Raw genomic sequence first — 26,405 nt, forward strand, 5'->3', positions numbered from 1 at the left:
GTTCTTTGTCAAAAACCCATCAGACCTTGTTCTGTACACGATGACAGAAAAGCACATAGTCTTGTGAAAAACAAGGAAACGAAAGTCGTGGGGGTACTAAATTTTTCCTTGGAATATTATTAGATCCTTACACTCTCCCCCAGTCTCTGTCCTCCCCACCCCCTCCTCTACGAGAGTAGATAAACATCAAGGAAAAAATTTAATCTCTTGTGTCAACTCCTCAAGCTTCTGCCAGTAAAGAATATCCACTCTATCTCGCAAATGTCATTTTTCCTTTTTGGTCTTCAAAATTTGACTTTTTTTTCTTGCCTAAAATATTGTAAAATTGTGGTAAATACACTTAACATAAAATTTATCATCTTCACTGCATTTTATGTGTCAAATTCGGTAGTGTTAAGTACATTCACGTTGTTGTAGGACGCATCTCTAATCTCATCTTGCAAAACTGAAACTCTGTACCCATTAAACAAATCGCCATCCCCCCTTCTTCCCAGCCCCTGGCACCCACCATTCCATTTTCCGTCTCTGTGGATTTGACTAGTCTCGGCACCTCATATAAGTGAAATTATACAGTATTTTGTACCAAGTCCTTTTGTGTCTGGCTTATTTCACTTAGCGTGTCTTCAAGGTTCATCTATGTTATAGCGTATGTCAGAATTGCTTTCCCTTATAAGGCTGAAATCTCATATCCTAAGAAAGACCCCCATTTTGGACAATTTTTCAGTCCTGAGAAAGTCTCTCAGGGACACTTAGCCATCAAGTCTTTAGTGGCCATTCTTGCCGTGACTGTCCTAACAAAAACAGCTTTGCTCTGCAAGTGAGTGCTGTCCTGTTCCCTAAACAATTTCCAAGCCAAATGATCCATGAAAAGTCTAGTCTCTGACTCCAAACAGGGTGTGACCACTTAACAGTCAATATTGATGCCAAAGAAGAGGGGGCCCCACGTGAAGTCGAGGAAATATAAAAAATCTCTGCTTTACGATGAAACTTCTCCCCTTCTTGTCAGAGCTCTTGAAACTGGGAACAGCTGAAACTGTCCAATTTAGTATCTTCCCATGAATTTTCATTTTCCCAAAGGAGATCCAGACCCACTTAATTCAGCATTTAACATTTAAACAAAGCAACCATAAAGTAAAGGACAAGGAAAAAATTGATAAAAAGCATCATATTATTTCTAAAGCGGATTTGGAGTCTGTCAGACTAGTTTTAGCTTGACAGTTGGTCATAAATTGTCCATAAATGTTCTTTGAGTTATGGTTTTGATTCTGTTTTGGGGCCTCTCATAGAGGAATTACAGTGGCTTCATGACAAGCATCTCTGTTTAGGCAAAGGCACCAGGGAGGGGGCGGCGATGCTGTGATGAACGGCTCCAATAGCCAAGAATGTACAGAAAATATATTTCCTGGGTGGGTGAACTCATAGTCACAGCACTTCCTATCAGCGAATGCATTTGCCGTGTCTACGGCTGGTACAATGACTAGAGCAAACAATGTCATCAACAAAGACTCAGTACAAGTCAACTTCTTGCCAGGTAGTTGTCATGTTTTGTTAAAACTAGGGCTGTCCAGCAGAGATTCAAAAACCCAGGTGCCTTCTCTCACCAGGAAAGAGAGCGTTGGGTGAACGATCGGCCATATGATCAGGAAGATTACTGGGGAAGACAGGTGTGCCATCTCAGGAGGGCTTTCAAAATCAGGTTTTGAAACCTGCTCTCTTTATGAATTAAATTTGGATGAAGTATTTTGAATGTCTGGAATTTTGTAAAAAGGATACTTGATTCTTTCATTAATTTTCTTCCTGGGATGGACAAGGCATGAACCAGTGGAGAAGAGTGAATATTTTTCATTTAAGGCAGGCAGTCTCCCAGCCCCAGCAATGAGTTTACATGGTCTGAGGGAACAGGCAGTGGCTTCTCTAGAATATAAACAGCAAACTTCAGGGACAAGAAACTGTGCATAATTTGAGCCATGTGAGTAGTTAGTATTCTGGAACTAGGGCTCTGAGGAGGATGTGTTGAGAATATACTCCTTTTAGGAACAAAATGGCTTTAACAGTCTCCAAAGGGGAGAAATCGACCAGAAGGGAGCCAGCATGAAGAGAAGACGTAAACTGGTAGTGAGTTGTGGATGTCACCCATAAGAGACATTTATTATGAGTTCCAATCTTAGTGGATGATATGAGCCATGTGGAGTTAAGCGGGTTCCCTCGAGGCAGCAGGACCACACCAGCCTTAAGGCAGGGAAACTGTTGATACTTAAGGCAAGTTCACTGGCATCAGTGCTTATGAGAATCTGGTGAAGGATGGCTTTGGTAAACTGAAGGTGGAAGTTTTTTTAGTAACTCTGTTCTAATTAATATATATTTTTGTTAATGACAGACGTTTTCTTGATGCTAATGTCAACTCTGAACATTTATTTGTTCATTCATTCATGCATCCTTTCTACAAAAACTTGTTCAGCACCTGGCCCAGAGAGTGGGACGATGGGTGCCGGTGCTGCTAAGCTGAAGACACAGCTCTTTCTTCAAGACCTTACAGTCTTGAGAATACATGGAAAGATGTGCTGGTGTAATTCTATACTCTCCTTTTTTGAGGTTATGAAAAAAGAGTATATTTCCCTGTCAGGGGCACTTACTCTGGAACTTGGGGGTTGAGGGAGGGCTCACTGATAAAGGGGGAAGGGAGAACATCACGCCCACCTTATGGGAAAGGCATGAGCAAGAATAAGTGAGAGGCAGAGTCCACCCCCGGATGGATTTATAGCAATAAGTGGCAGGGGCATGGCTGCGGGCAGTGATGGAGACTAGGGGTCCGAGCCCAAAGACCACTGTATTTGAGAAGGTGGCAACCAGGTTCTCAAGATTCACAACACAGGATCCTGATATCATCCCACAGACATGCCTTTGATGGTATAATCTCATTTGAGAAAAAAAAATACACTTTAACCATTGATCAAAGCTTCTGGGCCACCTGAGAAGGATCTGACATGCACCACCGTGCTGGGGCTCCCCATTGAGAACAATGAGTTAGCAACACACCTGATACAGGAGGTAAATGCTAGAATTTGTTCTTCAACTTGAATAATAACATTGGAGTGTATGGTTTTAAATCTCGAGTTTCTTCCTATTTAAATCTTGGGTGACCATCTTCTTCTCCCTTGTTTATGAAAAATCCCCCCAGCAGGCTCAACATTTTGGTGATAGAACTCAATAAAAGGAAAATCTTTGGAAAGTGGGGATTTGACCGAATTCCCTGTACAGTCTCCCTCAGTGTCCCCAGGGGAGCTGTGGGTAAACCATCCTTCTAGAGAGTACTGTGTTTTCTGCAACCCTGAAAATTAATGTCTACTTCAAAAGCCTGAGTCTTGATGGAGGTAAGGTCTGTGGCTCAACTAGATCACAGTCCAATTCATATCAAACAATTTCTATTAAGTACAATGACGAGCAAGCCCAAGGCAGTAGGCAATTGGATAGGCAAAAATGTTTTCCTGGAAAGGTCTTTCTCTTTCCACCCTAGAGCAGTGATTTTCTATTCAGTAAAACCATTTATTTAAAGGTCAGGTACAAAGCACCTGACGGATCAGACCACCGTCAGGTCAATCAGAATCGGTCATTGAGATAACTTAGTAACCATTTTAGTGCCTTGACTGGTGAATCTAAGCAGAAATTTGATCCAATGATGAAATAATTACTGAGATTTTTTTAAAGCAAAATCACTGACTTTTATTTTGATCACTCAATTGTGTCCCACAGACCCAGTTTATAATACAAAACACCTCCACCAATATGTATAAAAGCAACTAATATTAATGTCCTATTGATGACCTTGTCTGTCAAGCTTCTGCCTCGCCTTAAAACCAGAAAGGGAGGGTTTTTAAAGTACTCACGCTTGTTTAAGTAAACCAGACTCTTCTGATGGCCCTAACAGACAGCTGCCTGTCTGGGTCTAGTTATAAAGGCTCGCCTGTCTGCCTCTTGGACGACAGACATGGTAATTTAAAGGTTTGTCTCTATAGGGCCCCTGGCAGGCTGGCACAGCCGTGGGTCAGGGCTTGGCTATCAGCAGACCACGCTCTCAGTGTCTGCCCATCCTTCCCGTGTTGGTGTCGGATGGTTAACACAACCAACCTTGTCTTCCCTGCTCACAATGCATTTTCAATTTCGACAGCCTCTCTGACAAGTACAAAGGCTCTATTCCTCTATATCTGTCCCCCACCCCACTCCGCCGGTCTCTCCCACCCGCATCCCCCGCCCAGTCACAAGGAAGAATTTCAAGACTTTCAAAGCCAACAGGCAGTGAAATTCGTGTCAGGCACATTCAGTGATGCCCTGGGCTCATGATGGACAGAAACACATAATAACTCGCCTGATCTCTCAGTCTTGCCACCTGTCATGTGCTCTACCACGGTGAGTAAAGGAGGCTTGTGGGGGTTCTGAAGCCAGCACCAGCGGGGCACAGTGGGGATGTGCCAAGAACAGTCACCTCAGCTCTGCCACCTGTGTTTTCTAAAGACACCTCGCTTTCCAGAGTTCAAACGCAGGTTTTGGAAACACAGATCCTTACCACATTCTCCCAAATCTTTTACGGATGTTTTTGATGACTCTTTCTCATCTACAAAAGTTGCATGGGATTTAAAAGATTTCCATGCCTTCCAGGGTTGTTTTGAGAACAAACATGATAAAGGTAAAGCACTTAGAGCTAGTCCGAAATGAGAAGCTATGCACACAGGAACTACACGATGGTTACTAGTTGCTGGGGACTGAACGTTTAGGTTTCCCCAAAACTCATAGGCAGAAAAACCTAACCCCCAATGTGATGTTATTTTGAGGTGGGGCCTCTGCGAGATGATTAGGTCATGAAGGGGGGAGCCCTCATGAATGGAATTAGTGTCCTTATAAAAGAGGCCCCAGAGAGCTCTCTTGCCCCTTGCTACTGCCATGTGAAGTCACAGCTAGAAGGCAGTTATCTACAAACCAAGAAGTGATAGGACAATGAAGCCAGAAGTGGGTCCTCACCAGACACTGACCTGGCCAGCGCTTGATCTTGGACTTCCCAGCCTCCAGAACTATGAGAAGTAAATTTCTGATGCTTGTAAGGCTCTGGTCTGTGGTATATTGTTATAACAGCCTGAACAGACTGAGACACTACTGTTACATATGTTCCTTTTTGGGGACCTATGAGTGACAAGTTGGCTCAGTTATGTCATTGCCCAAATGAGTGAGTCTGCTGGTGGTAAGAGAACCACCATCCATCTTGAGTAACTGACTTGGATTGGGTTTTCTCTCCCCAAAAGCCTTCCTCATGTTGCCTTAGAATGATCAATGACTCTTAATCCTTTCAGAGTCAATGGTCTTTTGTTACAATGAATCTTTTATAATGTTCCTTACTGTCCTCAAGTGAAATCATAGATAATGTAATCTGCCTACACATAATCTTTAAAAAATATCAACACAACTCTCTGCTACGTAAAGAAGCAATAAAACAAAAGTAATCTATAATGAAATAACACATACCAGTATACATAAAAGTCTTTGTATAATGCAACTACACAGAAAACATGGTGAACCGATCACTTAATCACTGTGAACGCAACAGGTCCAAATGCAAACTGACATCAGCCTGCTCTCCATGATGTCAGTGTGGTGGTCAGCCTCCCCCCACCCCTCCTCTCTCATCTGTTGTTGGGGGACAGCCTCCCTGGGCTTGACCAGTGGTAACAGAAGAGAAGAGAATCTGGATGGAAGGAAATATGGCTGTGAGTGTTTGGGCAGAAGAGAATGGTGTTTGGGACTCAGGCATGTCCTGACCAGTCTTAGTAACTTAGTAGCCTATTGCTCCAGACCAACTCAAGAGTGATTTGAGAGGCTGTAAAAATTACCAGACAGGCCTGGAATGGAGCTGAATATCTACTCATCTCCAGTATATTCTTGAGATACTATGTCCTTGCATAGCAAGAACGATCTAGTGTAACTTGAACATTTTTCCATTTGGACCTTAGGGTCCTCCACTAAGGACAGGCCAAGAGGCTATGGCACTTGATCTTGACTTTTCATTTTGACTTTTCCCAGGGGCTGATCAAAATGCATGTGTTGTATCTTGCATGTCCTGGCCTTACTCCTCAAGCTGCAGGGGAGATGACCGGGCCCAGTGAGTCGACCGTGGCAGGCTGGCATCACATGAACGAGGTTCTCTAAGAGCTCATAGGTGATCGGAATCCCAAGACACTGGCTCCTAACTGTTGCTCCGTCCTTCCTTGGGCACAGCCCTGTGTTTTCCATATATGATCTCCAGAACTTGGAAGAGCATTCTGGGTTTGGCCGGCTACATAATTGCAGTGGGAAGATGGCTCTTGACCTTTAACCCTTGTGTGATTAATATAATCCCATCACTGAGAAAAATGAAGCTTCCACAAAACAACAAGATCAATATTTTTGTTAGAGGTACTCTGAAGGGGTATGGATCTTGGGTTTTGGGTGGCCTCTACCCACACCTCACAGCCCTAATCAATGAGAAAAACCTAAGCTTCAGAGGCAATTGACAACGCCCTGGCCAAGGTTAGCTAGAGCGCGAACCCGGATGAGAGAAGGAGTTGAAATGACGTGAATGTATCTCGCCACGGCAGTACTGCTCCAGAGACCAGGCCCTAACATCCTCACTCGGACCGTCTTTGAAGGGAGGAGGGCTCATTGCGTCATAGGTTCTCTGACATTTCCACAACAACTACAGCTCTTGGGGCGATTTCATAGTAGGGAGATGAGCCTGCTAAGGCAGGGGCACGGAGGAGCTCTTCACTGATCTTCCTCAGCCTTGAAATGGAGTCCAAAGCATTCAGGTGTCTTAGAGTTCTGCTTCTCTTCTGAATCTATGCAACGATCAGAGTAGAGTGAATCTTTTTCAAAATATGGTAAGATGAAAGACCCACTGATCACATCAAGACAACAAGGCATTAAAGTGTGAAAACCTTAGTAACGGATGCTCTACTGAGTGTATTATTAATGACGATACATAAAGATGAAAGTTTCTACTTGCTTCGTGACTTGTCCCAAGTTATTAGGGCTGTCTCCATAATTAATATTGCTTCTCTCATTTTTTGCATAGGACCTTTGGCTTAATATGGAGAGCGAATGACCCAAGAGCTAATTCCATGGGATTGCTTCACAAACAGCCAGGATCTGCTGTAACTTGCTTTCCACGTGGCTGCCAGTGGGCTGGCTGGTTGGAACTGGAAGTCACAGGCACAGTGAGGACAGGGCAGTGTGTACTTCTCCCTGCACAGGGAGGCTGTCCTAGGGCAGCCGAGGCAGGAGCAACGCTGGGCTCCCCAGTCTGTGACTGTAGAATCTCAGCCTCTTTGGCTCAGTTTCCGCCTGGGTCCAATTCCGGGCAGAGATTAGACAAAGGTTTCTAGATGTTGGGCATTATGGCACAGTACAATTTGCACATCAAGTTAAATACTGTGGGGACCAAGCTGGGATTGCCAATATGCTAAGTTGGGGCATTAAAAAAAAATAACAAAAACAAGCCAATTATCATCTGCCATCACCATGATTTTATTAAAGAAAAGACAGTTCAACACACAGCAAAAATGGAAGAGATATAATCTCAAATTCTAAAGTGGAAGGAAGTCAGCTGGATGGCCAAGTCCCTCTGTTGTCTGTGTGTATTTTCTGCCATGCTCCAAGGACTTTATTTCAGGCCTGTGCGGATCAGGGACTGGGCCCTGGAACAGGAGGATGAGAGGGTCCTCAGCTGCAATTCAGCCCTGACGCCTGTGGCTTCATCTCTAGTTTTCAGTACATCCTCACTGCTACTAAAACAGACTGAGACACGCAGGAGTGAGCTGATAGGCGAATCACTGGAGATAGATCCATGTGATTTAACCCCTCACCAGCTCTCTTAGCATTGAGAACAACCTCAGCAAGGCAGAGAGGAAAGCCTAAATAAACACTCTGCCTTCACCCTGAGAGGTGTGGAGAAGGAACGAAAGCCGACCAAGGGAGAGTAGAGTGACGCTTATTTCACTTCTCGATCAACGCACATCCTTGCAGGCTTGTACTGGAATGGGCAGTGCTCTCTGGGAGCTACAGCCCTCACCATGATGAAGACTCTTCCCCAAGCGAGTGCTTGGGAGGGAGCAACCTGAATTCTGTCCACAAGACCGAGGCCCTCTTTTTTGAAACTTGTTTTGTTAATGGTTTAGAATAGGTAGTATATGCAGATGATACAAAATTAAAAATTAATAAGAGAATACAACTAAAAAGTTAGTCTCTTTTATACCTCTGACTTATAGCCACCCAGTTCCCCTTAGAGGCAACCCTTTACTATTTCCGGAGATGTTCCAATCAGATTCAGGCATAAAATATTACCATTTGTGTATGTGATATGTATATATAATATATATATTGTAATTATTTACAACTGTAAATAGTATTTCATTGTCTGGAAGATTTCATTTAACCTATCCGCTATTAATGGTTGCTAAGGCAACATGAAAATGCATTTTGCCCAGGTGTGAAAATATTTTTAAGAGTTCTAGAAGTGGAATTGTTGGCTCAAAGATCATGTGCATTTAAAAAAAATGATATTGTAATTTTTACTCTCTGTAGCATTTGTACCAATTTATACTCCCACAAAATGGAGAGTGCCTGGTTCCTGACACCCTCAGCCACAGGGTGCGATAGCTAGCTTCTGAACCTTGGGCGATGTGATGTGAAAAACAGCATCACGTTGAAATTCAATTTAAAATTTAAAATTTAAACTTCAATTTAAAATCTCCTTTAATAAGTGAAAATATTGTTCACAAAAATTCCTTAATACTAATTCCCTTTTTTAAACCAAGGCTTCATTGATTCAAATGGGTCCAGCAGTGTCTCATAAACATTCTAATGATGGGCATACACTAATGATCAGCAACAAGATGACCCATCTACCCACTGAAGTCCACATTTAAAGGCAATTTAAGAGAATCTTTATTAATGGTTCCCTTATGCATCTCTGTATTACATACCCCCAAACACACCTGTTAGGATGAATGAAAATTAAAACCACCCTGAGCAAGAACAAAGGGTAATTCATCCAAATAGTCCCCTTTGTAAAATTTCCCTTTGGCCTTGAGAAGAGATATCAAAACCACGAAAAGGTTGAATCTTGACAGACTTTGGACCATGACACCTGGTCAGATGTGGACTGGACGAAATTGATAACACTTGTCAGGTACTCAATTGCGAATCTCCCAAACTCAGAAGCTAATCTCATGGAGGATCAGTAGGGTAGGCAATAAAGGTCCTCAGCATTTCCACCGTGTGCCGAGATATATGAGCGTCAACACTTCTAAGTACAGTTGCAGTTTCCCTGTGGCTTTGTTGAGCAGACCTGTTACCCATGGCTTGTATCGGCAAGGATGAGCCTCCTGCCTCACTAACCTCATGGTGGGCCTCTATTTTATTCCGTGGCTAATATCTGCTTAGGTTTCCACTTATTCTCCAGGTCACACGAGCTGTGTTTGGAAAAATGATCATAAACACTGACCTTCAGAATACCATTTCTTGGGCATTTTTGAAAGGGACAGTGTAGACACCGTGGATTTCTTGGGCGTGTAAGAAATCATTACAGAACAGCAGTCGACACATGAAATAATTCATTTAATTCATTTAACTTAATTTTAACATATTAAATATTCACCGAGCTTGTTTTCTATAGAGTTTGCATTGAGGTTGTAGTGATTTTTTCATATACTGCCAGCCCTGAGCTTTTAATTCTGTGGCTGGAAATGCTTAGACTCCTGAATTGTTAGACTATTTTATAGAGCATGACCTGTACTGAGGCCATTTACCTCTACTGTTGTTTAATAATATCCTTTTTGCTCACAATGGGGTAGATGTTGTATATACAACTGGTGAAGCAGGTCTTTCACATCTAAAGATTTGCATTTCTAATTTCTAAGTAAGATGTTATTGCTTGCTCCCTTGCTCATCTATCATCTATTATCTACCTACCTACCTACCTATCACCCATCTAATCTTTGCTCTGCACCAGGCACTATTTTAAGTGCCTTAAAAATATGAACTTATTTAATTCTCACAGTAGCCCAACTAAGTGGTTATCCCATTCCATCCCATTTCACAGATGGGGAAACTCAGGAACAGAAACATTAAGTCACTCGGTCACAGTCACACAGCCAGTTCAATGGTGCTGTCTGAACACGAGCTCAAGTCTCCTGGCCCCATACACTGGGCCTGTGTGTGTAGAGCATTCTAGTTTTGTGAGCAATCACTTGTCCCCTGTCACTGAGGGAAAATCATTCCTCTGTTGAATGAAACAGAGAGAGGTCTCGTGAGGAAGCAGAGCTGGTTACAAAGTGTGTGTGGTGGTTGGTGGGGGGGTTTGCTGGAAAATATCTGGTATCCATTTACAAGATACTCTTAATAGCATCTCTACTGTGTCATGGAGAGATTCAATAATGGTACCAAAGGAATTTAGTTGAAGTGAATGTTGGAGCAAAGAACATACAGTGATGTAATTCTTGAAGTTGGGGGAGGAGTATAATGTTCATTTGGGACTAGAGATGAGGGAACAGGCCCTTGGGGCCTTGGCCTTGGTTGGCCTGTCTGCCTAAGGCCAGCATGGAAACAGTGGCCCAGGTCCAGATGTTCTGTTATTTATCTCCTGTGCTCTCGCCTCCACCCCTGGTTAAGAGGACTGTGGACTCCTCAGACACCACAGATTAATTCAGGCGTCTTCTTTTTGCTCTCTGCAAATGCATTCTTCACAGGCACTGAGGTGAGCAAGAGATGGGGTTCAGCCGTGTGCTGGGTACAGCGGGTTCTGCCTTCCTCATGCAGGTGTTTTCTTTACCGAGGTCTTGATGGGAAGGTGGTGGAGACAGAAATGCGTGGAGTGTGAGAAGAGGGAATGGTGAGGTGTCTCACCAACAAGCCTATATAAATACACTTCTCTGGGCTTCGAAGAAGCACGTACCAGGCCTTCAGAGTGGAATAACTATTTTGCTTCCTCTTAATTAAAGGAATTATATGACTCCCTTGCGAGAAAGCAAAATGAGTTATTTTATCATAATTAAGCTTTTAAAACAGCAACTTGCAGTACTTTGAAAAAGTCATGGACTATATGGAGTTACACTCGATTCCTTTTTTGTTTTGTTTTGTTTTGGTGCTGAAATTGGGCAATTAGAACACTTCTTCTTTCTCCAAATGGAACAGAGCTCTTTCTGTCCTTCCAATTTTTCAGAGCTGCTTCTTAAGGAAGCCTACCAGCTTCCTTATGACATTTCTCAAAAAGCCTTGCTTTGCTGTAGTGTTTCCAAAATTTCAACATTTTATCTACAGATTAACTTTCCATCCTTAAAATTCCAACTAATTGGAAGTTCTTTTGTCTGTTTATCGATTAGTTTTCTGCACCCAAAGGGAAACACATCATCATCTTCATACCTGAGCTATTTTGTTAAACAAAACTTAAAATTAGGAACATTTGCAAGTAAGTCCCATATCCAGGCATATTCCCAAAAGAAATGTGTCTATATGAGCACCAAAAGATATGCCAGGGATTTTCATAGCAGCATTATTCATAAGTGCTCCAAAATGAAAACAACTCAAATGCCCATCAGAAATAGAAGAGAAAAATACATGGTATATTCATATTGAATAATCATGTAATGGGATAAAATATATCAATAAAGATGAATGAACCTCTGTTATATTCAAGAACATGGGTAAATCTTATGAATATATTTTTGATTGATGGAAGCTAGACATAAAACGTATAGTGCGTTTATATTTACATATAAGTTCAAAAACACTGAAAATCTTAAAGGCATAGAGACGGGATAAGACTTAGAAAACTTTTTTCAAAAGGATACTTTTACTTGCAATATGTTACCATGTCATCTGCATATTGAAAAGAATGTTTTCTTAATCAAAAACCTTGAATGTATAATATTGAAGTTGCTGAGGACTGATTACAAATCTATTTCTGACAGACTTTCTTTTTATGGGTCATTTCCGCCATATATTCTATGTTACTTTGTGAAGAAATCCTCAAATTTGTTGTGCTGTGGGGATACAAAGGTAATACTCAAAGGAATTGTCCGAGAATATACGTTTATGTTTTAGCAGAGGATTAAATCACAAGCTTTAGCCACAGAACTAGTTTTTCCTTCCCTTTTCCACCTCACTTCTTGCCCACTGGCCTCTTAAATTCTCCCACTGCCTTTTCCTTCCCCCCTCTTCTTCTCTGATGTGCAATTAAGCTGTTCTCCCCAGTCCCATCTTCTGCCTTCCCCCTGCATCCCCTTGCCATCTGGAACTTTAGCTACTCTGATGATAATTTCTCTACCTCCTTCGGCTGCATTATTCCTAAATCCCCACTACCTGCCCTAGCGCCTGTCCAGCACTCTGGTCTCGAATGCCCAGCTGCCTGGTCAGACGCACATGGCTACATCTTTTGCCAAAATTATGCAATAAACATAAAATCAAACTCATTTCTCACTAAACTAGCTGTGGCTTTCTACTTGGTGATCTGGGTTGGTGGCACCACCACTCACCCAGGTTCCCGGCCCCCCATCTCTGGGTTACCTTTAACTCCCCTCCTCACCATTAATAACTAGTCACCCAAGGACACCAACTCTGCCTTTTACATTCTCTCTCCTCTCTGCCACAGGGTTGTCACCATCTTAGACCTTCGTCATTTTATCTCTCTGTTGCAAGGCTCTCCTCATGCTAATTCTTCCTGTGTTTGGCTACTTGACTGGGTTGAATAGTGTTCCCCCTCAAATTCATGCCCACCAGGAACCTGCAGATGTGACCTCATTTGGAAACAGTCATTGCCGACATTAGTCAGGTTAAGATGAGATCAAAGTAGAGTAGGGCTCGCCCCAAATCCAATACCATTGGTGTCCTTATTAGAAGAGGCAAATTTGATGGGGAGACATTATCACACGGAGAGAGAATACCATGAGAAGGCAGAGACAGAGATTGGAGTGGAGCATCTACAAGCCAAGGAATGCCAAAGATTGCCTGCAACCAGCAGAAGCTACAAGAGAGCCACACAATGGATTCTCCCCGAGAGACTTCAGAGGGAGCACAGCCCCACCGATGCCTTGATTTCACACTTCCAGCCTCCACAACTGTGACAGAATAAATTTGTGTTGTTTTAAGCCACCCAGCTATGTACTTTGTTCTGGCAGTCTTCATAAAGAAATAAAGCTACCACCATAGTCTTCACAAAACACTGCTTTTTACCATAATACTTCTCTCTTCCAGAACATTCAATGCCTCCCTCTTGTCTACCAGCTTAATCTCAGTGATGCCTTTACCAGTCAGGTGGTGTGCTCTGCTCCTTCTGCTGTTATAACTTCATGTGAGTTCTGCTACAGCCAACAAATCCGCCTGCTTCATCCCTTCCCAGCATCCACCTGCCTTTTCCACCCCACGTGCACAATGTTTGACGGGACTTCTCCCCTTGACTTCTTCCTGCTGAAATTGTGCTACTTTTTCAAGGTGTTCAAAGACTCAAACTTTTTTTTTTAATATTTTATTTATTTATTTGACAGAGAGAGAGCACAAGTAGGCAGAGTGATAGGCAGATTGAGAGGGAAAAACAGGCTCTCCGCCAAGCAGGGAGCCAGATGTGGGGCTCGATCCCAAGACCCCAGGATCATGACCTGAGCCGAAAGCAGCTGCTTAATGGACTGAGCCCCCCAGGCGCCCCCAAAAACTCAATCTTGAGACCCCGAGATCATGACCTGAGCCAAAGTCAAGAGTCGGATGCTCAACTGACTATGCCCCTTCGACATATTATTAAAAAGACACAGGGCAACATGCAAGGCTGTTCTGTAACTTTTTTTGAAAAAGTCTTTTCCCAGATCAACTGAGTCCAAAGGGCTTAATTTGACCATATTTTAAGGAAATGAAAGGCAGAATTATTCTAATACTTGTTAATGCCAAAGTGGAGGTCATTTTCAGCTTTACTGGTGTCTCTGGTGATCTTACTCCTGGCTCCAGCCTTTCTGATTCCTGACTCAAGAGAGGAAATCATTTCTGTTTGCTCAGGGCAATGATCAAGGCCCTGACCTTGGAGCACACAGCTAGAACACTTTGATGAGCAAGGTTTCAGTATCCTGCCGGGCTTTGGCCTAGAGCAGCCTAAACACTGGGGAAGGGAATGGTTTTGTGGCTGCGCTAATGAGGAAAATCCAAACTGATCCACATGTGGAGATATCATATCCCACCAAGTGATAACTGCCACTATTTGGAAGCATGTTTATCAGGGCTGGTTGCTGGAGATACCGAGAGAAGGGAAAGAGTGAGATCTTTATGAACTGTGGACCATGCTATCCATATTCCTTCTGATTTGTTAAGAGATGCATTGGGCTTCCATCTCCAACATCACTCTCAGACTGTTGTGGAATAACCCTCTGTGAAGCATAGTGATGTCTTGATCTGAACAGAATTTTGATGACTTGTGTCAAAATTTTAATTCCATTAAATAGATCCATTGAGTAAGGAATAGATTCTTCGTGGTGGAAATACATCATTGCAAATTGCTTTGTTTCAATTTCTTTATCCTTTGCAATTTTGTTTTTATTGTTGTCCTTGCCTGGTGGAAATGATGTGAAGAACAGCTCCCTGGTTCCTTAGGAGTGAAGGTTGCCCACAGATTCTGATATGGTTTGGTTGTAGTAGACCAGTATCTCATAGCAAAGCTCCCATACAATACCAACTGTCTTGGCTGTCCAGGTAAAAAAGTTCTTCATATGCCTGCCTACCAGCATGTAGTCTATGGGCATTCTCTGCTCTCTTCTTGTCCCCTGATGAGAATGGAGTGTTGACCCTCAAGGAGCTCTGTATGAACTGGCCTATGTGGAAACATCTGGAGTGGCAGCCAAATGGGTCTGCAGGAGGCAAAAGGTCCAGGCCTTAAGCACTGCAGACCACACTGGAGGGTGGCCCAGAGTTAGACATCCCAACCATCTAGGACAAAGTAGAAGGTAGTCTTCTGGAGCCCAAGGCTGAGATGACTAATCTGGTGTTGGCTTTGCAAATTGCTGGGAGAGAAAGAGGGTCTTAAAGCTAGAGTCCACCATAACCACTGCCTGAGTCTAAGATTGACCACTTGATGGCTTTTGGAGCCTCTCCTTTTAAAAACTGCCAATTCAGTGTTGATCATCTTTACAGGAATTTTTACCTCGAGAACCCTTGGCTTCAAGAGGACTGGGAAGCCTCAAAGACTGTAAATAAAATGTGTGTGAATACATGTATAAGAAAGAAAGAGAAGCCATTGTGTTCATTTCAGTTTTTCAAACTGGGGCGTAGTTAGTTTTGGTTATTTCAGAAACCAGATAGTCAAGGGGGTTGATGGGAGCTCTGTACCATCTTTAACCTCTGCAGTCTTTAATCAGCTGATTATCAGTGGATGGGAAAGCTGATTTCAACATTCCTGTCTATGTCTCTCCTGGCTATGCTCTGAACACCTAAAGAAAAACCCCATTGTACTAGTGCTGAATAACAGAAAGCAAAACTGACTATAGCATGAAACATGAAACTTTAGGTTTGGAAAGTACTTCCCATCTTAGAAATTTCCCCTTTGAGGAATTTCCATGTCCAAGAAGTACGGGAGAATGTGACTCTGGGGTTTTAATACCAGTGAGTGGCAAGGTAGCAGCATGAAATAGCAAGAGGCTTTGGAGGTATGCAGAGCAGAGTTAGAATCATGGTACTGCTCCTTCCGCACTGTGGGGCCTGTGGCAGACCGTCGAAATCAACTCTCAGCTTCCTTCTCCACCAGGGGTGACAATGGTACCCACCTCATAGAGCTGTTCTGACCACTTAATGGAAAATGTATGAGGCATTTAGCGCACAGCCTACCACATTGTTGCTCTATAAACAACAGACATCATTTCTGTGTTCTTTCTCAGTAGGATCCCGAGATAATGCAAGAGGGAAGTAGAGACCTCATGGAGGAGGAGGAAGTTAGGGGAAATCAAGGAAGGATGTATGTGTGTTGGGGGAGGTGGGTGGGCACGAGGCAGTAGCCAAAGGCCTTGGATCAGGATGAAGAATGAACCAGCCTACCAAGATATTACTAGGATGGCTGCCACTGCCCTGAAAGTCCTGGCCAGCTGCAGACTTGGAAGGATCCCTGTGCACATTCAAGCCGGAGCCAGGGGACTGGAATGGATTTGGATGGTGAATCACGAACTTAGGAAAGTGTTGCGAGACTGCCTTATTCGTGGCATTTGCCTCTTAAATAGCACAGTTCCCTCCATTTTGCGCAACTGATTTTTTTTTTTTGGTAAACTCCCCACTTATTACATTATGGCAGAGTTTTACAGTAATAAAAACAGTAGTAATTTTTGTTAGCAGAATGGGACTCTCCCCGGTTGTTACTAAAACAAAGCTGTTTCTTTCCTTCTGGCCCTGTGTCACCAGCTAGATCCCAATACCTGACCTTTACTGTCTACCTGCTTGGACCCACTGACCTCGTCCTGCAATTTTCCTTAAGCTCTTCTTTCCAGCTTATCTCTTAACTCAGGCAAAGGACAGTATGGACACAACGTCCCATGATGGGAACGGAAACTACCCCACCAGCAATAATGACTGCCCAACTCTAGTGGCCCAGACCATCCAGACCAGCTTGAGTTAAAGCTCTGACTCGCCCCTGCTTTAGGTGGACCGTGAAGTGACCTCTGGAATGACTAACAATCACCTTTATCTCATTAAAACACTAAAATCTCCACCCAAGGAAGAGCACAAGCCTCATTTACATACCATACCATGTATGTATAGGCATGTTTCCATAAGGCGCATGCGTGACCTTAGGCCCGCCTCTACGTACCACGCAAATTGTCCCTATCTAAATATTCATCCTAACCCTAAATAGAAGGAACCCATTCACTCTTGGTCGAGGAATCATGGCTTTGGAAGTCATTCCCCATGATCTCTTTATTGGCTCTTTATCATTCCCCATGATCTCTTTATTGGCCCCATGATCTCTTCCTTTGTGACAACTCGCCTGAGACAGTGTATCTTTGACTCACTAAGGAGCGAACTCACCTTAGTTCTGTGACACCTGGAGATTTCCATTCACTCCATTTCCTAAAGTTCGCTCGGAAATGTGGTAAGAGCTGACCTGAACAACAAACTCTCTTCCTGGCAGAACATGGAGAACCACCTTGTAGTTCAAAAAGCAGGATAGTCACACTACCAGGGTTTGTGTCAAACAACAATCTGGGACGCACAGAATGATGTGAAAAGAAGGTGAGAAGCAGTCCCTCTGGGAAAAAAGTGTTGGTTTTGCCCTGTGCTGCATTCCTGATTCACTGATGTGCTGGTTTAATTTGTACCTGAGACCTTTCTCATACCTTTTTCAAGTAAAGAAGGTTAAAGCTAGTAAACAGAGCAATTAAGCTCATTAGAATTACAAATGTGCAATGGGGGAATTTGGGGTGAGGAGGTAATTGTCCGTATAAATAAGCAATTTATGGTGAAGTGTAGAGTTTCACACTAGATAGAGTCTTTAAAATAAGGACAGGAAGTTGAAGACACGTGCTGGCAAGCATTCTAGAACTTTAAGAACCACAAGTGGATGCTGGTTTTTGTTTTTGTTTTTTTTTTAATTTTATTTATTCACTTGACAGAGAGAGACACAGTGAGAGAGGGAACACAAGCAGGGGGAGTGGAAAGGGGAGAAGCAGGTTTCCCGCCGAGCAGGGAGCCCAACGTGGGGCTCGATCCCAGGACCCTGGGACCATGACCTGAGCCGAAGGCAGACGCTTAACCACTGAGCCATCCAGGAGCCCCGGACACTGGCCTTTTAAAACTAGGATCCCCCAGTGTGGTTGTTGGTGCATAAGGAAAGAGGTCAGCCAAAACTGTGTCCTTCCACTCATAATTCATAGTGCTCTAAATTTTTTTTCCTCTCAAATTTCCTTAGGGGCTGTTGGATTTATCTTTCCTTTCTTTTTTTTTTTAAGTTGGGCCTCATTGGGTAAGGATTTTGTTAAACATGAGGAAGTATTTTGCTTTTGTCTGTTGGCTGTGTGTTCACAGTTGTCCTTCTGCATGCTTAGCACACCTCTGGGTAGCCTAGACCCTCATGCCAACAAGGGTTTACTGAGCATCTACTATGTGGAGACAAGAGAGTCATGGTTTTGAGCAGAGGCTTTGTCTTTACTGCCTACAAACTGCCTTGTGTCAGGCACTTCTTTAATTTCTCAGTTTTCTCATCTGTAAAATGGGACTAAGGTTATTCATCCCAGAGAATTGTGAAGATTAAATGAGTTAATACATGTAAAGCACTCAGAACATATATCAAAGGCACATTCAGCAGAAACTGCTGTCCGGTACTGAACCATTCCCTGGTGCCAGGCACTGCCATCTTGAGAACTTTGTATGAATTAACTTACTTAATTCCCACGAGGACCCTGTGCGGTAGGTACTATTATTATCCTCTTTTGTGGATGATGAAACTAAGGCTTACAGAAGTTAAGTGATGCTCTAGTTATTAGAAAGACTAGCAGAAGTCATCAAAGAGTAATCAGTAACATAAGAAAATATAAAATAGTATTGTGGTATAATTAAAAAATAAATATTAGGTCTTAGTCCTTGCGTCCTGGCACAGAGCTTCTAAAACCTTTGGAATTGGGGCGCCTGGGTGGCTCAGCCAGTTAAGCATCTGCCTTCGGCTCAGGTCATGATCCCAGGGTTCTGGATCAAGCCCCATGTCAGGTTCCTTGCTCAGTGGAGATCCTGCTTCTCCCTCTCCCTTGCCCCTGTGCCTCCCCCTGCTTATGCTCTCGCTCGCTCTCTCTCACTCCTGCACTCTCTCTCAAATAAATAAATAAAATCTTTAAAAAAATAAAACCTTTCAAATTTATTCTTTTGTATGCTACTGAGATGGTTTACTGGGGAGTAGGGGCTACATAGCTAAAGGATGGGGCTGGTCCCCAGAAAGATCAAGCCATGGTTAAAGGGATGGAACTTTAAGCTCCGCCCTCTGACCTTTGGGGATGTCAGAATGGCTGGAGATTGAGTTCAGTCACCAAGGTCAATGATTTAATTAAGCATGCTTACATAATGAAACCTTGCTAAACCACTAAACAACAGGTTCAGTGAGCTTCTGGATTGGCGAACACGTCAAGGTGCTGGGAGGGTGCTCCAAGAGAGGTAGTAGAAGCTGTGAAGCTGTACACTCTCCCCTCCCCAAACCTCACCCTATGCATCTCTTCCATTTGGCTGTTCTTGAGTTATAACCTTCATAATAATCCCGTAAACATAGCAAAGTGCTTTTCTGAGTTCTGTCAGTTAGTTTTATGAATTACTGAACTTGAGGAGGGTGTCATATGACCCGCTGATTTACAGCCAGTTGGACGAAGTATGGGAGGCCTGGGACCTGTGATTGGCATCTGAAGTGAGGGCCATCTGTGGGACTGAGGACTTTAACTTGTGGGATCTGACACTAACTCCAGTAGATAGTGGTAGAATTGAACTGAATTGTTGGACACCTAGCTGGTGTTTTAGCATCGAAAATTGAGAAGTATTGGTCTGACCTAAATCTCTTGCCTCTAGGTGTCTTCTCTTTTTCTCTTTTTGAACTGAATCTTCATCTCTTCCACTTTGGAAGGATTCTCCTTGCTGAACATCTCACCCCCATCCCTATCTCTGCATTCCCATGACCAGGTCACGTGTGCCTGCTCAATGGTCACATTATTTCAACTATGTCTCCATGTTCATGTGAGGACTTAGACCCATCTGAGCATGTTTGGGAGGATCCATGGTGTAGCAATGCCTGATGTCCCTGAGGGGGTACGTGTAGCCTCCTGTAAATAACTCTAGAGGAGGAGAGCATCATGTCGTGCAAGAGAAGACATCATGTCCTGCGTTGGGAGGGTGGGCTGAGTGTGAGCATTGCAAGTCTGCTACTCGGCTTGCCCTAGTGCCTCTATCCCAAGGACTCCCGCTTGGGTCCCAGAGAGGGGAGCTGGAAACGCAAGAGAGTCAGAACTCAAAGGGCAGTTTCCCTCAAACCTCCCTGGTTGACATCAGCCGGGGGAGGAGCCCAACAGGCTCTGTCACGGGAGGGTGGGGTGGCAGGGGGAAGGGGATTGGCACTGTGGGAGGGGGTGGCATCTCAGCTTTCAGTGGATGCATTGGGTGGTGTGGGTTTGCACAGGGCAACGGCAGCTTAGTGGAGCCTCAGTGGCCTTGGCAATAAAATTTCTCCAGGGAGAGGGCCCAGAGCAGGGCTGGAAGGAAACCAACACCAGGGAGTTGCTGAGAGGAACGTTTCACTTGCACGCAGTGCTGGTTGAGCAGTGGCCCTCCACCAACTTCATGTCCTTGGGACCTCAGAACAAGAGCTTATTTGGAAATAGGATTGTTACAGATATAAGATGAGGTCATGCTAGGGTGATCCCTTAACACAGCTGGTATCCTTGTAAAAAGAGAAGAAGAGGCTCAGAGACAGGCCCACAGAGAGGAACAGGCCATGTGATGATGGTGGTTGAGATTGGAGAGATATATCTACAACACAAGGACAACCAAGGGTTGCTGGCAACCACCAGGGGCTCGGAGGGAGGCATGGGACAGACTCTCCCTAAAAGCCTCCAGAAGGAAACAACCCTGCTGACACCTCAGATTTGGACTTCCAGCCCCAAAACTGTAAGAGAGACAGTTTTATTGTTTCAAGCCACCCACTCCGTGGTGATTTGTCATGACCGCTTTTGGAAACTAATATGCACATCTTAGACCTCTTCCTGAGCACTCCCAAAGTACATGGGGAAACATTTTGAAGGATTCCTACAGAGAGTGTGGAGCCAGAACCACGTAAACATTGTTTTTTTATTCTTTGATTTCTGTTTTCTCTCTCAAGCTAATAAGCGCTATGAGGGAAACGAGGTCATGGAACTGCATCTCTCACCACAGTGACTTGTGACCACTGATCCATGATGGCAGAGTATGGCTGATTAGCTGCACTGAAAGAGGACCAGGTCCCTGTGAGTAATTCTGGACCTGCATAAGGGACATCTTGTAAAACGTGAGGGTCTTGGGGTCGGAGTATGCAGGAAGCACCCTGCACATACTGAAAATCATGTAAATCATATGGCTTTGTTATCAGCAGAGCCCAGCCCTGCACATCTCCCCTGGCTGGAAATAGGAATGCTCTTCTTTTCCACGGCCCTTATGTCCCTAGAATTCTACTTCAAATGTATGTTTCCCATGATCCTTAGCTTACTATCCTCATCCAACACAGGCAACTCCTTTCTTCTACGTTCTCTGAGTGTTTCAGTCTCTTCCAGTTGCTATAACAAAAATACCATAGACTGAGTGTCTTAAAACAACAGGAAATTATTTCTCACAGTTCTGAAGGGGGGGAAGTCTGAGATCAGGGTGCCAGGATTACTGAGTTCCAGTGAGGGCTCTCTTCCAGAGTGCAGACCTAGCCTTATCCCCTCACCCAGCAGAGAGCTGAGAGGCCAGTGCTCTTGTGACTCAAGAGGGCACCAATACCGTAAGGGCCACACCCTCACGACCTCATTTAATCCCAATTCCCTCCCAACGTACCTCCTAATACCATCACATTGGGGGGTAGAGTTTCAGCATATGAATTTGGGGGGACACAGCATTCAGTGTATGACACTGAGTACTTACTTCTAGTTGTCGACTTTTGACCCTCACAGCTTAGGACTCACCCTCCTTTGAATTCTAAGCAAGGTTACACTTGCTTTTTATACCCAGATTATTATGGTATCAGTCTGCCTCCATCAAAAAGACCCCTGCTGTTTCTGAGCACTTCCTGAAGCTCTGTCTTCAGTTTGTTCTGGGGCAAACAGCTCTGGCCCCTTGGATTTGGCTCTTCCATCAACTGCTTATGCCCCTGTCATCTCATCTGTCCCTGGTGGCCTTGAAGAAATTATCTTTCCTGGTCTGGCCGCTGCTACCCCAATTCTAGTTTTAAGACACGGGATATTGCTCTTTCTTCCCTGTATAAACCTGTCTTAAGAATGGACACAAGCCTTGTCCTAATTTCCCAAACTACCCTGAGACAAAGCTGAAACTTTTATAAGGTTTTATTGAAGATTCAGCAATAACTAAAAGAAAAATTAAAATTGCTCTACAAGTATAGACCCATCCCAGAGTTTGCTACACAACCAGTATCCCACCTAATGCCTGGATAGTCTTCCATGGATGAGGGAGGCTGTCTAAATCTTTCCAGGCTTCATTTTCAGGAAAAACTGCCTTCTTGGATCCCATGAGAGGGAGTAATTCCCTCTACCACCATCTCAAGTCCACTTGGCTGGGTCTTCAATTTCTGCCTCTTCCCAGGAAGACAGTGAAAGTATGGATTCACTCCAGAGAAAAACCCACCTCCAGCCACATAGCATCATCTAGTCCTTTGCCCCCAGCAACTCAACCACACTCACTTAATTAATGTATCAGTGCTCCATTTTCTTCTAAGGAAGATGCAAGAAGCTTAAGTTATCAGGTTGCATCATGAATATGTATTAGTAGACCTGTTCTTTTCAGATGCAATGTTCATCTTCATGTCTGTATGACATCTGTGCTCCTATCTAGACAATAAGATTCTCAGTAATAGAGAGTAAGGGTTGTATTCCCTTTCTTCTGACTTTCTTGTACCCTCCATCCCTATGCTACACACACACACACACACACACACACACACACACTCAAGACCTAAAATCATGGATCCTGTATACACAGCAGGCACTCAATGATCACCAGATTGTTTGTTTTGTCACAAAGCTTCTGAAACAACTGAAGGATTAAAAAGACTGTAAATAATGCCTACTTCCATTCTGAAGATATTTGCTTTTTTCAGTTTTTACATGCTAAATTCATTAGCTTTTTCAAATTGAAAAAAATTAAAAGTATTTCTTTCCAGTATTTCTACAGTACCAGTCTCTGTCCCAATTACCATTTCTCTGGACCCCCACTGTGTGTATGGTGTCACTAATTTGCTATTGGCTTTCTAAGCTGCTACTCACACATCCTCCATCCTATCCAAACCCACATTCCCTGGGAGACCTCCCCACCATCTGCTCCCGTTCATTCACGCACAAATACTTAGTCATTTCAAATGCAAGCTAAGCTCTTTGCTGCTTCTTTGTCTCTTCTAGGGAGAGAAAAGAGCTGATATTCTTGCTTTCTTGAGTTCTTGCTTTCTGCCCCTCATACAATCAAAAGAGAAAGAAAGGTATTGCTTATGGGATATTTTGAAAAACAGTCAACTGTTCCCAACGTTTCCCCAAATAGCAAGTGAGTTTTTCATATTCAGCCCTGCCACGTCTGGCAGATGATGTTTTGTCATAAAACCTTGAAGCCATAAGTGGACTGACACGTCTGTATCTCTTTGGCCTTGTCATATTTAAGAAGCAGCAGACAATAGAAATGCAAGAATCTTCTTCAGTCAGGCTTAGGGGAAGAGGACTCAAAGAGCTTTGCAATTAAGGCATTTTGCTTTTAGGTCAGTGGAAGTTATGCAATGTAATATTGTCAATACAGACCCTAGATTCTTTTTCTTTTTTAGCTTTATTTATTTTTTGAGAGAGAAAGAGAGAGCATGCGCACACATTGGGGGCGGGGGGGGGGCAGAGGGAGAGGGAGAATCCCAAGCAGACTCCCTGCGCAGCACAGAGTCAGATGAGGGGCTCAATCTCCGACCCTGAGACCATGACCTGAGACGAAATCAAGAGTTGGAGCTTAACCGACAACTTAACCAACTGAGCCATCCAGGTGCCCCAAGACCCTAGACTCTTAAGTTATTTTTTTCTTGGATAAGGCAACACAAGCAGAGAACACACTGGTGCTTCACTTTTCAAATTCCAATAAGTACAGTGAAGTTCTTAATTAAATGAAAGCAATAAAACAGAGGGTTTTTTATTTTTTCCTACTCAGCACCATCTGAATATAGTACTTTCTTCACACATCATCTTCACCCTCGAGCTGGATTTATAAGGACATGTCATGTTGACAAATACAAGAAAATAATAAATACCAGGCTCTGTGGCTGTTTCATATTATTGCTTTAATTCGAGAAATTTCAAGGAAAGAGAGGCATGAATCAAACAAGACAAAAGGCAATGTATGTTGCAGCCAAGTTTGAAACCAAAGGACTCCTTTCCCATCCACTGGGTTTATTTATACTCTTGCTCTCATTTGATGTATCAGAATCTCTTAGAACCAAACTCAGTTTGCTTGACTGTGTTGGTGGATGTTATTAAAAAAATAAACTCACCCAGAAATAAAAGAGTAATTTTCATGACAGAAGTAATATCTAGTTACAGATAAAATAATCCATTCACCTTCACCTAGGTCTTAAGTTGAGCTCAGCATAAATGGGAGTATTTTCAGGTTCCATCGGTGGGTGAAAGCAAGAACAAATGGGCTTGGTTGAGGGAGGTGGTGGAGGGTAGGGTAGGTTCCTCTTTCCAAATACACTCCATCCCCAAATGCTAGCTTCCTCTCCTTCTTTTCTCAGTCCTCAGTGATGAGAAAGCACGGGGATTTGGCTATTTTCATACTGAATTCATAGAATTCATCAGCTTAGGGTCAATCTGAAGTTTGAACTTACATACCTTTTGCCTTTTTTAAAGGACAAATTGTAGCTAGCTAAATGCAGTTTGAAATACACACTTTCAAAATCTTCATTTCTCATCTTAAGAATCTTTTTCCCCTTTCTCCATTAGGAACACTGTCTAATCTGGATCAATAAAAACACTGGCAGAAAATAGAAGAGTCTGAGAAAGAAAAAAAAGGTAGAGTATTTTTTTTAACATCTATGTTACTATTCATATCCAGGACTTGCCATTTTCTATGGTACAGTTGAAATTGGAGGAAAAAAATTGATTTCATTTCACAAAAAAGGATAAATACAGACATTCATTGTTGACCAAGGACCTAATCCCTGTGAGCATAGAGTGGATTCTCATGGCCCTCTCTCCACGCCTTGTATGACCAGAAGGGGATGGGCTGACTACAGTGCTGTGGACCCCCCAGCATGGCAGTCTTCAAGGGCAGCATGCGGCCCTTTGGTGAAGCAACGTGCCACAGAGCTCCCTGCAATTGCAGAGTCTCCAGAGAGTGGACTGGCTGTGCCTGTTGACACACACCCACCGGCTAAACCACAGGTCCAAATGCAATGTGCAGCGCTCAGAGGCCACATGTGGAGTTTTAGATTGCCATAATCATGTATAATGCCTACCCTTGGTTTAGAAGATGGGTGGGAGCAGGAGAAAAATGCCCTGGTCAAACTAAAAATGTTTCCTATAGTCAAGGCAGTAATAATGGATTTGGATATAATTGAGGAGAAAGCAAAAACAAAACTCAATGCATGCCTACTTTCTGATAATTTCAAATCATATCAGGATTGAAAGAGAGAGCAAACCTGGTCTAAATCTAATGATGTTTTGTGAAAGTCATTGTGCAGTCTAATGTTTGTGTGTAGATGAAACCATGTGGCTAGCATTTCTGCTACAGTTCCAATGCTATTACTCCAAAACACAGAAAAATGTAGAAGCTAGAGGTGGAATTTCTTGGAAACTATCCCTCTGCTTATTCAGTTGCGTGGTTCAAGAAGGCAAGGTCCCCATGAGCACCCCAAAATCATTTTCCATCTTCCTTTAGTTCTATTGTCAGGATCTGAAATTGTCTGGAATCAAGTGAAGATATCCCCTGGATAATAAAAATAGCTTTTATGTATTTTACGCTTACTATGTATCAGGTGTTACTCTAAGCACTTTACATGTGTCAATTTATTTAATAATTACAGTAACCTTATGAAGTAGGTACTATCATTACTATCCCCATTTTACAGATGAGAAAACTGAGGCATGGTGAGGTTAAGTAACTAACCCAACTGGTAAGTGTTGGAAGAAGGATTCCAACCCATGCACTGTGAGTCCAGAGTGTGTGCCTTTAACGTTATGATGCCCTACCTCCAAGTTTAAGCAATAGCTAGCATTTATTATGCCCTCCCTCTGTGCCACACTCTGAGCATTTTACATGAATTCACTCATTTAATTATTACATCAATTCTATGAAATAGGTACTATTATTATTATCCTGTTTCGTACAAGAGAAAACTGAAGCACAGTGGGGCAAAGTATTGTGCTCCAGGTCATATGAAGTTACAACTTTTTGTAAGTGGACAACTTGGGAATCAAACCAATCACTCTTGGTCCAGTACCTGTACTTTTTAATAACAGGCATGGGTATGATTAAAGACAAACACTGGGTCTGATTCATCTCTGTTTCTACTTTCATCCATAAGCAAGGTGCTTTCAACATTGAAAAAAACCAGTAAATATCTGTTGAGTGCTTCATTTTAAAAACTGGTGTACAAAAATAATTTACATATAAGGGAATGAGTATCTTAT

General features: G+C 43.1%; 1 protein-coding gene and 1 long non-coding RNA gene across 6 annotated transcripts in view; one reads left to right on the forward strand and one right to left on the reverse strand.

The window, feature by feature from the left end:
- The window catches only part of FRMD4A (FERM domain containing 4A), a 596,094-nt gene that overhangs the window by 324,994 nt on the left and 244,695 nt on the right, over window positions 1–26,405 (reverse strand). The window lies entirely within an intron of this gene.
- On the forward strand, window positions 10,610–24,771 carry LOC144382099 (uncharacterized). Its single transcript, XR_013448503.1, has 3 exons — window positions 10,610–10,777; window positions 20,882–21,005; window positions 24,717–24,771. It is a non-coding gene; the product is annotated as an uncharacterized LOC144382099 (long non-coding RNA).

Source organism: Halichoerus grypus, chromosome 6, assembly GCF_964656455.1.
Source record: "Halichoerus grypus chromosome 6, mHalGry1.hap1.1, whole genome shotgun sequence".
Classification (NCBI taxonomy): domain Eukaryota; kingdom Metazoa; phylum Chordata; class Mammalia; order Carnivora; family Phocidae; genus Halichoerus; species Halichoerus grypus.